Source organism: Saccostrea echinata, unplaced genomic scaffold (genome assembly GCF_033153115.1).
Source record: "Saccostrea echinata isolate AGI-Se365-2 ecotype Australia unplaced genomic scaffold, CSIRO_AGI_Sech_v1 ptg000009l, whole genome shotgun sequence".
In the NCBI taxonomy this organism is placed as follows: domain Eukaryota; kingdom Metazoa; phylum Mollusca; class Bivalvia; order Ostreida; family Ostreidae; genus Saccostrea; species Saccostrea echinata.
This window is the reverse complement of record NW_026889758.1, coordinates 2702873-2720265: the sequence shown is the minus strand read 5'-3', so window position 1 is coordinate 2720265 and position 17393 is coordinate 2702873.

Sequence of the window (17393 nt, the reverse complement as noted above, 5' to 3'; positions counted from 1 at the left end):
TTAAAATATTTATAAATGATTTTCCATCATATTTAGATTCATGTATTGATGAAGTATCACTTCAGACAAAAACTGTTAACTGTTTAATGTATGCAGATGACATTGTTATTTTATCAGCATCAGCTAAAGGTATACAAGCAAGACTTTCTAAACTTGAAAAGTATTGCTCTGATTGGTGTTTAAAGGTAAACATTCAAAAAACTAAAGTCATGATCTTTAATAAAGCTGGTCGTAATTTCACGCAAAAACTAATGTTTCAAAATAATAGGATAGACTGTGTATCTAGGTACAAGTATCTTGGAGTTCACCTAACTGCATCTGGAAGTTTTCATGTAGCAAGATCAGAGCTTTATAAAAAGGCGTTAAAAGCATATTATAAACTGAGAAATGATTTTATTAATTTGAATCCTGGGATTAAAACGAATATACATGTATTTGACTCTACTGTTAAACCAATTCTTTTGTATAATGCAGAGGTGTGGGGTGCAAGTAATATCAATACTAAAAGATTCCTAAAATGCCAAAAGTTAGAAGTTGAAGACTGTTTCAGAAATCTACTTTGTGAAAGAATACACCTTAAATTCTGTGTAAATATATTCTTGGTGTTCATAAGAAAAGTACAAATTTTGCAGTATTGTCTGAATTGGGAAGGTTCCCCCTGCATTATGATATTGTCAAATTGTTAATCAAAAGTTGGTATAGATTTGAAAATTTGTCCACAGAATTTCCTTTACTTAAAGATGCATATGAATGTAGTAAAAATCTTTATGTACATGGAAAGAACTCATGGTTCGCATTTGTACAGAAATTAAGAAATATACTGAATATCAAAGATGAAGTAATTTGTTATGGGAAGCATAAATTTAAGTCACTCTGTCATAAAACCATATTAGATTATTATATAAAAAATTGGTATACAAGTCAACAAAGTTATACTGATGGTAAATTAAGCACATATGTAAAACTCAAACAAAATTGGGGTTATGAGAATTATTTATCAGTAGTTAAAAATTTTCATCACAGAAAATCTCTATGTAAATTAAGAATTTCTTGTCACAGATTGCAAATTGAAGTGGGAAGATTTACCAACATCCATCGTGAAGATCGATTATGCAATAGATGTAACTCTAACAGTGTAGATGATGAAACTCATTTTCTCATAACATGTAAAAAAATATGATCATCAAAGAAAAGAAATTTTTCAATCAATTAAAAGTAAATTTCCAAATTTCTCGGCATTAGATGATGAACAAAAACTTTTTTGGTTACTCAATACTGAAGACAAAGAAACTCTTAATTCTGTGGGCAAATTCATAAATGATAACATGTTGTAGTAGCCATACAGTTTTATATATAGTATTCCCTTTAACAGAAATAGTACAATATTATTGTTGAAATGAGTAATGTCATTTACAAGTTGTTATACTATCCATTGGCATATCTTTTCTTTATTATTGTAATAATTTCATACTTGTCTGTTATGGGCTCTAAATTAGAAAATAAATGTTCTGTTCTGTTCTATTGTGTTTTTTTTTTTCCAAAAAGGTCCCTATCCCTTTCCTAAAATTTAAAAAATTGTTCTACTTTTTATTTTTTGAGGCCATTTCAGACAATCAAGGCGTGTTCTGGAGGTGGCTACTTCAAAAGTTTTCAACAATAAAAGACCCCAATCATTACTCATTAATCAATCGTACTGTATATTAAAAAATGTTGTTTAACAGACCTTGACTTGAGAATAATTATAGATTTCTGGAATATTTATTCTTGTAATGAATTACATTTTAATGTTATCCCTATTTGGTGATCCCTAGTTCTCCCGTCTCCGCTAACAATCTACGTCATCAGACACACCTTTTCATCACAGTTCGATAAATATAAACTAAAGAGTATGGTTTTTCACTTTCTGTGTGTCTTACATTCAATTGCTAACATTGCCCCTTTTAATACTTGTTTTGTATACCAAAAGATTGCAACCTGCATTATTAGTCCCCTACCGGTGAAACCGGAGGGGACTATAAGCTGTCCCTCTGTCTGTCTGTCATTATTTCCCATTTGCTTTTCCGCACTATTTTCTTAAACGCTTGCAGATATTGAGCTGATTTTTGGTATGTGAGTGTATCTTGATGAGTTACAGATCAAGTTTGCATTTCGTTCCGCTTCATTGATTTTTGACGGAATTACGACCTTTTCAATTTTTCAGGGTTTTCCGCAACTTTTTTCTAAACGCTTGCAGATATTGAGCTGATTGTTGGTATGTGACTTTACCTTGATTACTGTAGTTATAGATTAAGTTTGCATTTCGTTCAGCTTCAATGATTTTGACGGAATTATGGCATTTCAATTTTACAACGGGAACCAGAAAACACTTACTGCGGTAAGGGTCTAGTATTGCTAATGCAATACTCTCAGAATGCTTGTTGATTAAAACATTTCTCATGCAGTGGTCGGTCAGGAATTTAAATCGCTTGAATCTAGTAAATTTAAATGGGTTTCCTGGGAACTGTATAAAAGGTTCATACCTAGATGATATTTACAGATCTCACTAGTAAATGTAACGAATACTTGGATATCCAACTCAAGGAATCAATCAATAATATGTCAGATCTAGTGATAATAAATACCAAAAAATACCTCAGCAGTGATTATAAATATGTCATACTTTCATTTTTCCTTGCCATTGCTGCATCGACCTCATCCATTGTGTGTATCGATAACGATATTCAGTCAAAAATAATTGCTCCAATCCACTGACCCCCGTGAGCTGTGAGATTGTGAGGGTTTGTAAAACGGATACACTACTAACTCTTCTTCTAATTCACTCCAATTTCTTGGAAGAAACAAAAACATGAATTCGATTTAAATCCGCCGCTTGCAAATATTTTTTTGCGTAACGAACGGGTTGAATTTCGCTATGCATGACCTGACTACATGGAAGCGATTTTTGTAGATTTTTTAGCTAACCTGAGCCGAAGACTCAAGTGTGCTTTTCTGATCAAAATTTGTCGGTTGTCTGTCGTTGTCGTAAACTTTTCATATTTTCATCTTCTCCAAAACCACTGGGCCATTTTCAACCAAACTTGCCACAAAGTATCCTTGGCTAAAGGGGATGAAAGTTTCTTCACAGGAAGTGCCATGCTCTCTTTCAAGGGGAGATAATTAAAAATTCGTGAAAATTTGGTGGCATCTTTTAAAAATCTTTATTCTTCTCAAGAACCACTGGACAAGAAAAGATGAAACTTATGTGAAAGCTTCATTACATAATCTAGAGTCAAGTTTGTTTTCATATCATAACCCCCGGGAGTAAGGCGGGCCACAAGAGGTCTTTAAAGTTTTACACAGGAATATATAGAACATATCTTTAAAAATCTTCTCTAGAACAGCAAAGCCATAGTCATATTATTAAAGAAGCATCCTGTGGTAGTGCAGATTCAAATTTGTTCAAATTAAGGGTGGGTAGGATGGGGCCACAATAAGCGATCAGAGTTTTACATTGAAATACATAGGGGGAAAAACTTTAAAATTCTTCTACTCGAGAACAACAAATCCATGATTAGTAATATTGATAAGGAAGCATCCTGTGGTAGTGTAAATTCAAGTTTGCTCCTCCCGTACACTTTTCTAAATTGAACTGAATTTTCCTTTTCCTATCCAATGTGCTCAGCGATGTGACCCATGGGCCTCTTGTCTTTCTGGTGCGACTTTAAAAGCAGGGTTTAGTGTAATGTGGAGTGGAGCGAAGTGGACTGGAATATTCGTTTTGTGTCGTCATGAAGTAAAGTTGTTTCAAAAGAAAACAGAGCATTGAGTTTCGTTATTTTTACTCCGCAGTTTGAGGATATTGCATGATTTATAGTTTTTTCCGTGTAATTACCCAACACCTTTCCAAAAAATACAGTCTAGGGCTTTGAATTGCTAACTTATTTGCTCGGACAATATGATTTACAGTGGAATTGATCGGCGGGTATGCATCAATGCAGGCGACGAAGGCTGCCATATTTTGTAAAGATCTTTTCATCTGACAATTATGTAGTATAATATCTAGACATCACAGCTATTGCTTATCTAAAAACAGGTCATATTTGTAGTAATCTGCAGACTGGTAAAGTGGTTGATTCCGGACTCTGGATTATATTTCCTATCATGAATATTGAAGAGAATAACAAAAAAGCAACATATTTTAAAATAAATTGTATGAAATTGTATAAAATATGAAACCTCACACATCGAGCATCTTGTAACAGTGCGCTGCTTATAACAGTAGCTGCAATAATGTAGCCCTCTACGATTTTTTTTATCTGATATTTTCTGGAGAGGGCTACAATTCCACAGCATCTCTGTAATGGTGCAAATATATTTTTGAAATACGGGCGACTGCAGGCAAAATAAATTGTTTTTACATTCAACTTACTTCTAAAAAGTTGAATTTTTTATTCACTGTCAACAACATAGTCCGTTAAACGCGAAAACCAGATAAAATAGATCTGCTTGTTTACCAGTCGCTCTCATCAGAAGCCATGACAGTTCTCGCGTGATGCACTGAGACTTGCGCTTGAAAATTATAAATTACTTTGTAAAGTAGATTTTCGGGGTTACTAAATGATTGTGCTGTATGGCATCACTAAATATTGATAAATAAAACTATTCCATGTGACATTTTTTCGTAAACAGCGATATTTATGCCTAAAATAAGGTAATTCCTACGGAGATCCGCTCCCTCGAGATCCCTATTCTCATTGGCTGTCCCAAAATAAAATCGATCAAGGTCAGTAAACATGGCGGATAAATTCAAGTTGTGATGTTGACATACACGAAAAATAACCGATATATGGATTGTTCTGTGTATGTTTGGATTGATTTATGTTTTGCATAACTACATTTTTGGATTTCAGGTAAGAAATGTTAATTAAATAGCCATTTACTGATAATTTAAGCCGAAATCCGTGCGGGAGTGAATCACTCCCGCACTTGCACCATTACGGAGATCCTAAGGAGTTGTAGCCCTCTCCCAAAAAAAAAAAAAAAAAAAAAAAGGGAGAGGGCTACATTATTGCAGCTACTTATAACAGCAGTAGATAAATTTGATATAAATTGGTAAAAGGGAGCAGCATGGGGACTTCTCAAGGCGGCTCATGACGTAGTATAGGGCTCAATGCCTGTACATGTAAAAAAAGAAAAAAGAAAAAAAAAAGGAAATCCTCGCCTCAAAAAATAGGCTAAGTCAGGCATAATTTTTATCGCTAGAGAAAGAAACATACCTATGTTAGATATATTTCATCTTTAAAAAGAAATGGGAATTAAATCACGTGGAATATACAACCTATACAATATGCAACTAAGAGTTTAATCACCCATATTTTAAAGAGATTATAAACGCATGTCATTATTAATATCTTCTTTTATATTACTTAATTCTGAACAATTAGGAATTAGGATCATTTGTTTGTGAAATTGTATCTTCTTCTTTACATTCAAATTTACAATATGTATTAGCCAACCAGAAAACAGCACACGTGCATGCATGTTCTTGAATTTAAATTTGATAGAAGCACAGTGTAGGAACCCATTATACCTTTCTACAGGTGTATATTCTATATTACATCCTGTTTTATAGAAAACTAAGAAAGTTACAGCCATTCATATTGCAGCACACGTGCATGCGCGTGTTCTCACGATAGGCAAGAACATATGAATTGCAGTTTTCTGAGATAATGTAGGCAATCTATATACATTTTCTTTGTCTGATATGGAAAAAAACTCCCATATTTATAACTGGTTTCATTTTTTCATTGAAAATCAATTTAAATTATGGGTTTTTTTATTGTGTACATCTAATGTTTATGCCACGATACACCTTATTATATAGCATTTCTCAATTTTACATAAATGTATTCATACATATTTTATAGTTCATTTCTAAGCTAAATGAATATGAACAGATAGACACATCCATGTATGTAAAAGAAAACCTCGTGAAGTCTGATATCACTGTTCTGTACAATGTCACTATATGATTTTTTTTTCACTTCGTCTTTGAGGCTGTTTGGCATTCTTCACTCCTTCGCGGACCGTCCTTCTTTGCTGTATAATTTCCATCCCTGTCATTCTGTTTACCTTTATCTATTTTAGTCTTTCCTACAGAAGGATTAGACACAGCCATGTCTACTTCGTCCCGATCGTTCTCTACTGACATCTGACGTCTCGCCATTCCTGCATCAACTTCGTCCATTGTCAATGTGACTGTATAGACTTCCGGTCAGTTAAGAACAATCTTCTTGTTAGGAAGTTATACTTGTCCCGATTAGAATTTAAGTTGCCATGTTGCAAAAATATCTCCGGTAAATGGATAAATCAGCGTAATGACAGCCATTCTTACGCAGTGTTTACCTTCGTTGACATAATATGCAAATTTACCTGTAAATCTGTCTTATTTTAAATTCCAGTGCGACTCAAATTTAGTATCTCGGCTGTTGTTAAATTACTTCTGAAATTCAATCGACGCACACATGTCCGATTTAAGTTGCACTGCTATTCAAATTCGTAATGAACATATGAGCTGTAAAACCTCCACCTATGTACAACCTATTCTTATCTCCCTCCCTTGGAAAAGGGATGATTTTGTTTTGCACCTATCGGTCGGTAGACCAAGTGTTGTCCACTCAATATCTTGAGAACCCTTTGCCTGAAAGACACCAAACTTGGTATTCTGGTATCCCATGAAAAGAAGATGACCCATTGATTTTGAGGTCACAAGATGAAAGCTCTAGGGTCAAACTACTCTAGACATAGGAAGATATTGTCCGTTCAATATCTTGAGAACCATTTGCTTGACAGATATTAAACTTTGCACATTGGTTTCCCTTAAGACTAAATGACCCTTATTGATTTTTAGGTCACAGGATCAAAGGTTAAGGGTCAAACTGGAGGACATAAAATATATTGATAGCCCAATATCTTGAAAATTCTTTGCTTGACAGACATTAAACTTAATGCCGTTGTTTCCCCTGAGGGGTAGATGACCACTGTAAATTTTGAGATCACAAGGCCAAAGCTCAAGGCTCAAACTACTCTAGAAATACGATACTGATTGTTCAATATCGTAAGAACCATTTGCTTAACAGACATCAAACTTGGTACATTGTACACTGGTTTCCCCTAACGAATAGTTGACCACTGTAAATTTTGAGATCATGAGGTCAACGATCAAAGAATGTAGACACTAGGCATAGGAAGATATTGTCAGCTCAGTATCTTGAAAACCATTTACTTAACAGACATCAAATTTGGTACACTAGTACCCTAATGATATTTAGGTCTGATAGAGATCAAATAGAGATCAAACTTAGTATTATGTTTGACGAGTAGATACCAATTGCTTTCACAATTATTGAGGTCTGATAGAGATCAAACTTAGTTTTATGTTTGACGAGTAGATACCAACTGCTTTCATTATTATTGAGGTCTGATAGAGATCAAACTTAGTATTATGTTTGACGAGTAGATACCAACTGCTTTCACGATTATTAGACATTCTAAATTTAAAGTTTTCTCTTTTTAATATTGCCACAGGGGAGGGGGGATATGTTTTTCAAACATTTATTCTTAAGCCTACCTTTGATTCATTTGGGATAATCACAAGCTAACATGCATATTCAAAATGTTTAAAAAATCAAAAAATATTTTAAAAATACCCAATTAAATTTTGTACAGTTGCTTCTAGTTGTTAAATCTTTTTGGGGTTCCTAAATCTTGTTAACATCACAAGAAGCTGATGGCGGCAATCCCCAGTGCGAAAGCTATATTATATTCGGGGTGCGTATCCCCAATAATTTGCCAATATAATATAATCTTTACTATAGAAAACAAGCCAACTTACAATTGTGCCCCCTCAATCAATTTGCCATTATGTAAGTAATACATCAGAAAACAGAGCTTATTTACGGTTGTGGCCCTCAAATGAGTCTGAGGAACTTTTTTTAGCTTGTCAAGAAATTTTGTTAGTTTGTGCCCCCTCCCCTCCCTCTCCCCCCAAAATGAAATTGCTTTCTACGGGACTAATATTTCTTCACAAACTACATGTATGCCAACACTATACGTGTTTGTCAACATACTCTAGTCAAAATTGCTAACGCAACATCGTAGAAAATTAATGTTTATTTTTTTAAACTTGTTTAAATTAAGGCTTTTTTGTGTAACATAGTTAAAAGTAAGACATCCATAGAAATGAACAAAAATCGTGCTCACACTTCTTCGAGGAATAATTTTTTACTTTTTTCTTTGTGTTTGATTTCTGTATGTTTACAATAATAAAAACACAGGGAGAAAAGTTACCGGATATGCAGCGCTTGACCATAGAAAAGTGTGATAGGGCAGTCTGTATGGTGTCCGCAAGTTGTTCCTTTAAAAAGATTTGTTATATATTTAAACAATTTAAAGATTATTGTTTCTGGGATAGGTGGGATAGGATTAGCAAATATAAAAATGTCTTCTTTAGCTGTCCGCCGCATTCAGTAAACACCACACGACTATAGCAAGGTTGTACTGCAAAAACTGTGGCAATTGGAAGTGCGGTTGACCGGATACGGATGCCATAGCAATGGGTGGCTACTAATGCACATATCACATTTCTCAGTTGCAAAATAGGCACACCACCGCTGTTGCAACCTCATTGGCTATCGTCGGTTACCACCAACGTCATACCAGTGTTCGAACAGAGCGCAATCGATTTATGAAAAATTGCTTTTCGGGGAAGAAAGCTATTTGAGGTGTTGTTTTGACACCATTGCCACCAAGACATCGGAAAATGGACAAAACGACATGTAAGATTTACTGTTCGTTATCTCCATATATTTCATTTACTCGTACCGATTAGTCAATTTTTTTTTACAGATGAGAATATCGAGTGGTGCCTCAGAAATGTATAATGATGTCAACGACCATCTCATTTGTCGATGTGAACTATATCAATCCTAGAGCAGTCCCATATCAGTGCTATATAGCGTATGAAGCATTACTGAAATGACGTACATAAACAATTGTTTTAAATTGAAAGGCAGATTTTCAAACGATAATCTGTGTCATCTTTGTGAGTACAATGAGAATCTGTGTAAACTATTATTTTGCGATTGAAAAATATATTATTTCTTGATCTCGGACCAATATTTCGTGATACAGGTATGCCAAGTTTCGTATTCCGTTATCCAAATGTATTACTTCTGATGACAGCCTTTATGACGTGTTTGTCTCTCTACTTATTTTACGTCTCAAAAAAACTGTGCACAAATATTATTGAAATTTCAAATACTGCCCTGGGGCAGTAAAGAATAAATTTAATTCAACTGAAAGATTTGGGTGTATATCTTAAATATTGGTAGAGTTTTCACTGCAACACATCGAATAACGTGAGCGATATTTTCATTCCTGAGAATCTTAACTTCATCAGATACCTAGAACCTTGACTTTTTCCCTAAAGAGGTTTTGGCACGTACCTGTACAGTCGTCCTAGCAGAAGTAAAGTTGTAGTGATTCGGAGACAGAACAACCCTCCAAACATCGCGTATTCTTCGTTCTTGCTTCTAAGCGCCATCGTGTACCACGTGATGGCAATGGTTCCCCCTACGAGGGAGGGAACCAGTACAAATCCAATGGTCAGGTAGAACGCAGTGTTCCTGCCGGTAGAATAATAGTTAACTATTAAAAGTAGATCTGTTACGTAGTCACTAAAAAAGGCTAGCTGGCTACATATGGCCAAGACAAGATCTACATTGTCATATTTAGGCGGCCAAGTGCGATTGCTATTACAGGTGACTAACTGACAGCAGCAAAAAGTCCATCCAACTTCTGTAAGTTGTCCTAAATCGGATTCATCCGCTGCATTATCGAGGTCTTTGAGTGGATAATCTTCTCTTCGCATGTCATCTACCTCGTCATGAACAGATGGAAAAGGTTCCCGTTCGATGTCATCTTTTAGGAATTCAGGGTACCGTTTTAACCTTCCGTTTCTTGATGCTGCTTAATGTTACTTTGTTTCAAAAGTTGGACCAGATCTGCTTGAAAATTTTATCTTCTTCAGCTTTATAAAATCAAAGATCTTTGGCATAGGGACATTTTTGTTTTTCGGCACGTAGACTACACGTGTTTATTTGTGTTGGTGGCAGACTGGATACTAGTATATAAAACTGTCCCTATTTTCTTTTCATTCAGGTGAAATATTAGCAGGATGTAAGATTTAAAAATAGTCTCAGGAAACTTTTTTTTTGCTAATTAAAAAATTGATTCCTGTCAACCCCTTTTTGAAAACGCCTTCATTTGAGACCAAACAAATGGAAAACCCACGGACATTGTAATTTCAGTAATTAGTAAAAAATCTTCAGCTAATTCGTCACTAAGGTCATGATAGAGAATTAAGGATGTTTGTCTAATTAACATACTAATATTTCACACAACTTTAATTATTGTATAGTTTAAATCTTTTTAAAAAGGATTGATGGGTAGCAGTCTCTCATATAAATGAATGATTCCGAATACTAAGTCAAAGATTTGTTACGTATTACTTGCAAAAAATGCAAATACATGTAGATGTAGTTAAAGATTCACGTGTATTTTTGAGGGAAGAATACGTATTTGTTGTTTGATGTAAAATAAAAGATCTGAAGTTATGGTAACTATTCTTTATATGATGTTTATATCGTAGTTTACTCTCAAGTTTATGTTTGTTTGTTTAAATCTTACGTACTGGTACATTTATATTATATTTCAGATAAGTTTGGCGTTTAGAGTGGCTTCAAAAGTAAATGTAATAGTATGTAATAATATTATGACGATTTAAAGGAAGGCCGATATATTCTCTTGGCGCACGGTCAAAATCCAGAAAAAAATTACCTATGTTACTATTCCAATTGCATTTGATTCCCTGATAAAACTCAAATTATTATCAATTTAAACAGAAACAAATTCCTAGTAATTTGACAAAATTTCACATAAATGGCATCAGAGACAGAAGATTGGTGTCCTTATTTTCAAAATGTTGACGAAATTGAGTGTGCTGCAAATGACGTCGTCAAACGCATTCGCTGCGCGTCGGGAAATAATAAAATTGTTTTCAATGTGTTTTGTCCACTTCAGAGACGGAAAAAGATATAGAAGCGACATTACACACTAGAACTTTAGAAGAGATTTTTTTTTATAAATGGCATATGAGATTCAAGGATATTTTTTTGCATCTGCGCCGAAAAAAGTTAAGTCTACTTTTTGTTAAATTCAGACGGTGAGGAACGTCATGGGTCACGTTCGAAGTCAAACTTTGTGTATTCTCTGCTTCCTACAATGTAAGGCGACCTTTCGAGGTCTGGAATTTGAATCTAAAAAAACAAAATGTGTTTGTAAAACACTGATGCCCCCGTTTGGCAACATATAGCGAAGGTTAAACTTTCTGAAATGCAAATCAAATATGTTGGTACCCAAAGTAAGGTCTTGTCTCGAAGAATATACCTGTGAAATATGAAAGCCCTAGCAGCAACCATTGAAAAGATATGAAAAGGATTAACGTTTTTCAAAAGTGAGTCAAACATCAAGGTCATGGTCAAATGGTCAAAATTAATGGTGCCCAAGGAAAGGCCTTCTCACAAGAAATACACATATAAAATATGAAAGCCCTAGCACCAACGATTTAAAAATTATGGCCAAGTTAAAAGTTTTTCAAAAGTAGGTTAAACTCCAAGGTCAAGATCAAAAGATCAAAGTTGCTGGTATCCAAATTAAGGTCTTGTCACAAGAATTACATATGTGAAATGTGAAAGCCCTAGGACCAACTGTTCAAAAGTAATGGCGAAGGTTAAAGTTTTCCAAAAGTAGGGCAAACTCCAAGGTCAAGGTCAAAGGGTCAAAGTTGTGGGTATCCGATGGAAGGTCTTGTCACAAGAATTACATATGTGAAGTATGAAAGCCCTAGCACCAAATGTTCAAAAGTTATGGCCAAGATTAAAGATTTCCAAAAGAAGGTCAAATTCCAAGGTCAAAAGGTCAAAGTTCTTGGTATCCAAAGGAAGGGCATATCACAAGGATTACATATGTGAGGTATGAAAGCCCTAGCATTAACTGTTCAAAAGTTATGGCCAAGGTTAATGTTAAGTTAAATTTTGCAAAACTGGGTCAAACTCCAAGGTCAAGATCAAAAGTTCAAATATGATGGTACCCAAAGAAAGGTGTTGTCACAAGGAATGCACATGTGAAATATGAAAGCCATAGCTCCAACCAATCAAAAGTTATGGGCAAGGTTAAAGTTTTTGCGAAAAACAGACAGACAGACAGGGCAAAAACTATATGCCCCCGAATCTTCGATTACTGGGGCATAAAAACCATGGACAGGCAATGGTGAATTTTGATTTTCCCTTAGTCGAGAGTCCTTTGCCTGTTTGAAACAAGATGTGTCTGTGAAACACTGATGCCCCCGTATGGCAACTTATAGCGAAGGTTAAACTTTCTCAGATGTAAATCAATTATGTTGGTATCCAAAGTAAGGTCTTGTCTCAAGTAATATACCTGTGAAATATGAAAGTCCTAGCAGCAACCATTGAAAAATTATGAAAAGGGTTAAAGTTTTTCAAAAGTGAGTCAAACTCCAAGGTCAAGGTCAAAGGGTCAAAGTTGGTGGTATCCAAAGGAAGGTCTTGTCACAAGGATTAAACATGTGAAGTGTGAAAGCCCTAGCGCCAACTGTTCAAAAGTTATGACCAAGGTTAAAGTTTTTCTAAAAGTTGGTCAAACTCCTAGGTCAAGGTTAATGGGTCAAAGTTGTTTGTATCCAAATGAAGGTCTTGTCACAAGGATTACACATGCGAAGTATGAAAGCCCTAGCACCAACTGTTCAAAAGTTATATGGCGAAGGTTAAAGTTGGGTAAAATTTTGCAAAACTGGGTCAAACTCCAAGGTCAAGGTCAAAAGGTCAAAATATGATGGTACCCAAAGAAAGGTCTTGTCACAAGGAATGCACATGTGAAAAATGAAAGCTATAGCTCCAACCAATTAAAAGTTATGAGCAATGTTAAAGTTTTTGCAGACAAACAGACAGACAGACGGACGGACAGGGCAAAAACTAGAGATGGGTATCGGCAAAATTTTCGGATCATGATATATCACGATTTTTTCCCATAAATATCACGATAAATCGTGATTTTTTACACACAATTTTTACTACAATTTCAAATGAATTTCCGTAAAATTTCTTAAAAATATGCCCTAAAAACATAACTTAACTTTTTGAATTTTTATTTATTTAATATAAAGCATGTTTGGATGCCGTTGTTTAACTGTTTTCAACATTTTTTACACTTCCTGTAATTGTCATTCAATAGTTTGATTAAATAAATGAATAATTTCCGGAATTTATAATTATGTACCAAATACCGGTATTTTAGTCTCCGTATTACGATACGTATCACGCAATAAGAAAATTGCGATATACCGGTATACCGATAAAATCGCGCATCCCTAGCAAAAACTATATACCCCCGAATCTTCGATACCGGGGCACACAAAAAACAGTAGGGTGCTCAAGAGACGCGTGTCACGGGACAGTGTTTCAAAACTGAATCATGACGTCACAAGAGAGGCGTGTTAAGCATGCACACCGTCACGGGACAGTGTTTCAAAACTGATCATGACATCATAAGAGAGGTAGATCACGCTTGCTTTCATGCACCGAGGTATTCTTCTATGCTTTTTTTTTCTTATTTATAATGGGTTATTATCATGAAACTTGAAATTCAGGATCATTAAATGTTGCATTTTACTATGACATTGAAAGAAATTTAATTAAGTAGATAGAAATTAAATTGTTTTCCCTGTCTACGACTTCTTGGAACAACCCTCATACATATGGAGAAAACGTTTAAACACACACACACTGATCTAAATGACTCAGATGATTCTAGTGGAACAGGAACTTATATTTCTTGTTATTTTTTCTTTTATATTTCAACCATGCAAGAGACTGATACATTAATGAACTCTTTTGGCATTTAATTGCGTTTGTTTTAAAAGCTATGAATATGAAAGTGACGGCGATATTTCACAATGAGAATGTAATTAGATTTTAAGAAGGTTTTGATATTTGAATTGTAAGACTTTGCATATTTGATAATGTAAAGAAATTAAAATTACACTGACATGGACACCGCCTTCGCAAATGTAACCTTACTTTACACGTTCTGATGTCTAATTGGAATAAACTAGCTGTCAATTTCAGTTGTAAGTTTTATATAAAACAAACTTTTCAGTAATTATCTTAAAGCTGTTGAAATAAATTTGATTCAGCACATTTTGACTGACATTACGAATACGATTTTGGAGTAATACTTTATTGTAAGATATTATAATTATTATTTCCTAAAACTGCTATTTTTGGCAATGAATACCGGGAAGTTATTCATTCAAAATCATGTCATATACTCGTGCAATGCATGCTTACTTGATGTATGTGCAGATTTTTTTTATATAAATTTGTTAACCAAGTATTTAACTTTATAAAATGTACGTTTAACATTAATTACACGGAGTTTTCTCGCTGCTTGTTTCTATGACTGACAACAAGTAAATAAATTTTAACGTTTAAGTAGCGATTAACTCGCTTTGTCTTTATTACAGGTTTATTCGCAGTGGAGACTGGCATGTCAAACAGCTCTTTTCTACTGGTATTGTATAATGTTCCATTATTGTTTATTTTCCATTTGTATTCTGTAATTTTTTATTTGTATTGTATAATTTTCTATTTGAATTGTATATTTTTCCAATTGTATTGTATAATTTTTCATTTGTATTCTATTACTAGTATTTTTCATTATATACAAAATTCCGTAGACTGATGTCATACCTTTTACAGAAATTAAAGTATCTTTTTCTTGGTGGATAAAGCGTGTAGTTCGTTGATAAATTACTAAGTTTGAACACGATTACTTGGAAATTATATGAATAATAAGAATCGTTGTGTAAACATTCCCTAACACTCGGAGCAATCTCCGATGTCAAAAAAGGATCAACGTCACCGGCTCGGATTTTTGAGGAAAATGCACTATTTACAAGAATCAATTTCTTTAATTTATCATAAAGATTCTCGATATAAATGAAAAATAACTTAATTGTTATGATATTATTTACTATTAAAATACACGAACAATGTATGTACATGTTTATGTATCAAATAATGATCATTTTAAAACCCCTATATTTCTACGATTGTTTCTTCTGTCTTCTCTACTGGAGTTGCACAGTGTCTCTCTTGTCAGTATTGTCAGTTGTATTGCAGGATTCTGTTTGGTTTTTTGTTTGTTGTGTAACGACCCTCTCGATAATTTTTCACTCATACGCATGGAGACGTCACCACTTGCCGGTCGAGGGCTGCAAATTTAGACATACTCGGCACTTAGGGACCTCGGTTTATATGGTTTCATCCGAGGGACCGCTCGTCATGCCCCGCAATGGACTGTTATTGGAACAATAGTAATCTTATCACGATGTCATTTGCTCACGTTATGCCATCAATGCTGAATTTGATAGGTATTGCGCATTTCTTATTTTGTTATTAATAATTATTGCTGATACTTTGATCGACTTCTGATTGCACATTTTATTATTGAGTAATGGATATCGTACAGTGAGTAGGGACCTAATACTTCTAAATGGATCAATATTTCTTCTTTGTGGTGCCTACAATGCTTAGGTTAAAGGTATACCAAATGTAGAAAACATGTCCAGCACTCCGAGGATTTTTTTAATTAATATAAGTTAGGTTTGAACATATTAAGTACGTTGATTGCCGTGATTATATCCTTAGACATAGAAACAAGGTTCAAGGTCTCTGCACACCCTTTACCCAAAGACACTCTGTGGGTGAATTCCCATGTCTCATGTTTTTCTTGATAGACATATTTTCATTCCTGGTACATTTTTAAAATATTTATTCCACCCATAATTTAACATTTTTAGTTTAATTGTCTATCCCACTTTTTTCTGGATTTATTGTTTTTTTTTCTTAATTAGCTCACTGAGCTGAAAGCTCAAGTGAGCTTTTCTGATCACATTTTGTCCGGCGTCCGTCTGTCTGTCCGTCTGTCTGTCTGTCTGTAAACTTTTCACATTTTCGACTTCTTCTCAAAAACCACTGGGCCAATTTCAACCAAACTTGCCACAAAGTATCCTTGGGTAAAGGGGATTCAAGTTTGTTCAAATGAAGCGTCACGCCCTCTTTCAAGGGGGAATAATTAGGAATTAGTGAAAAAATAATAGCATCATTTAAAAATCTTCTTCTCAAGAACCATGGGGCCAGGAAAGATGAAACTCATGTGGAAGCATCTTCAGGTAATGTAGATTCAACTTTGTTCAAATCATGACCTCCGGGGGTAGGGTGGGGCCACAATGGGGGATCAAAATTTTACATAGAAATAAATAGGAAAAATCTTTAAAAATCTTCTCAAGAACAGCAAAGCCATGATGAGTCATATTTATATGGAAGCATCCTCAGGTAGTGTAGATTCAAGTTTGTTCAAACCATGACCCCCGGGGGTAGGGCGGGGCCAAAATGGAGGATCAAAGTTTTACATAGAAATATATAGGAAAAATCTTCTTCTCAAGAACAGCAAAGCCTTGATGAGTCATATTTATATGGAAGCATCCTCAGGTAGTGTAGATTCAGATTTGTTCAAATCATGACCACCGGGGGTAGGGCGGGGCTGCAATGAACTTTCAAAGTTGTACATAGAAATATATAGGAAAAATCTTTTTCTCAGGAACAGCAAAGCCCAGATTGTTCATATTTTTATGGGAGCATCCACAGGTAGTGTAGATTTAAATTTATTCAAATCATGACCCCCGGGGGTAGGGTGGGGCCACAATGGAGGATTAAAGTTTAACATAGAAATATATAGGAAAAATTTTAAAAATCCTCTTCTCAGGAACAGCAAAGCCCTGATTGATCATATTTATGTGGAAGCATCCTCAGGTAGTGTAGAATCTATTTTGTTCAAATCATGACCCCCGTGGGTAGGATGGGGCCACAATGGAGGATCAAAGTCTTAAATAGAAATATATAGGAAAATATCTTCTTCTGAAGAACTGCAAACCATGATTAGTCATTAGTCAGTGATATGGAAGCATCCTCAGGTAGTGTAAATTCAATTTTGTTCAAATGATGACCCCCAGGGGTTGGATGGGGCCCATTGGGAGATCGAAAGTTTTACATAAGAACATATAGAAAAAATATGTCTTCTCAAGAACAGGAAAGCTATGTTTAGTCATATTGATATGGAAGCATCCTCGGGTAGTGTAGATTCAAGTTCAAATGATGACCCCTGGGATAGGGAGGAGCCACAATGGGGGATCAAATTTTTACAAAGGAATATAT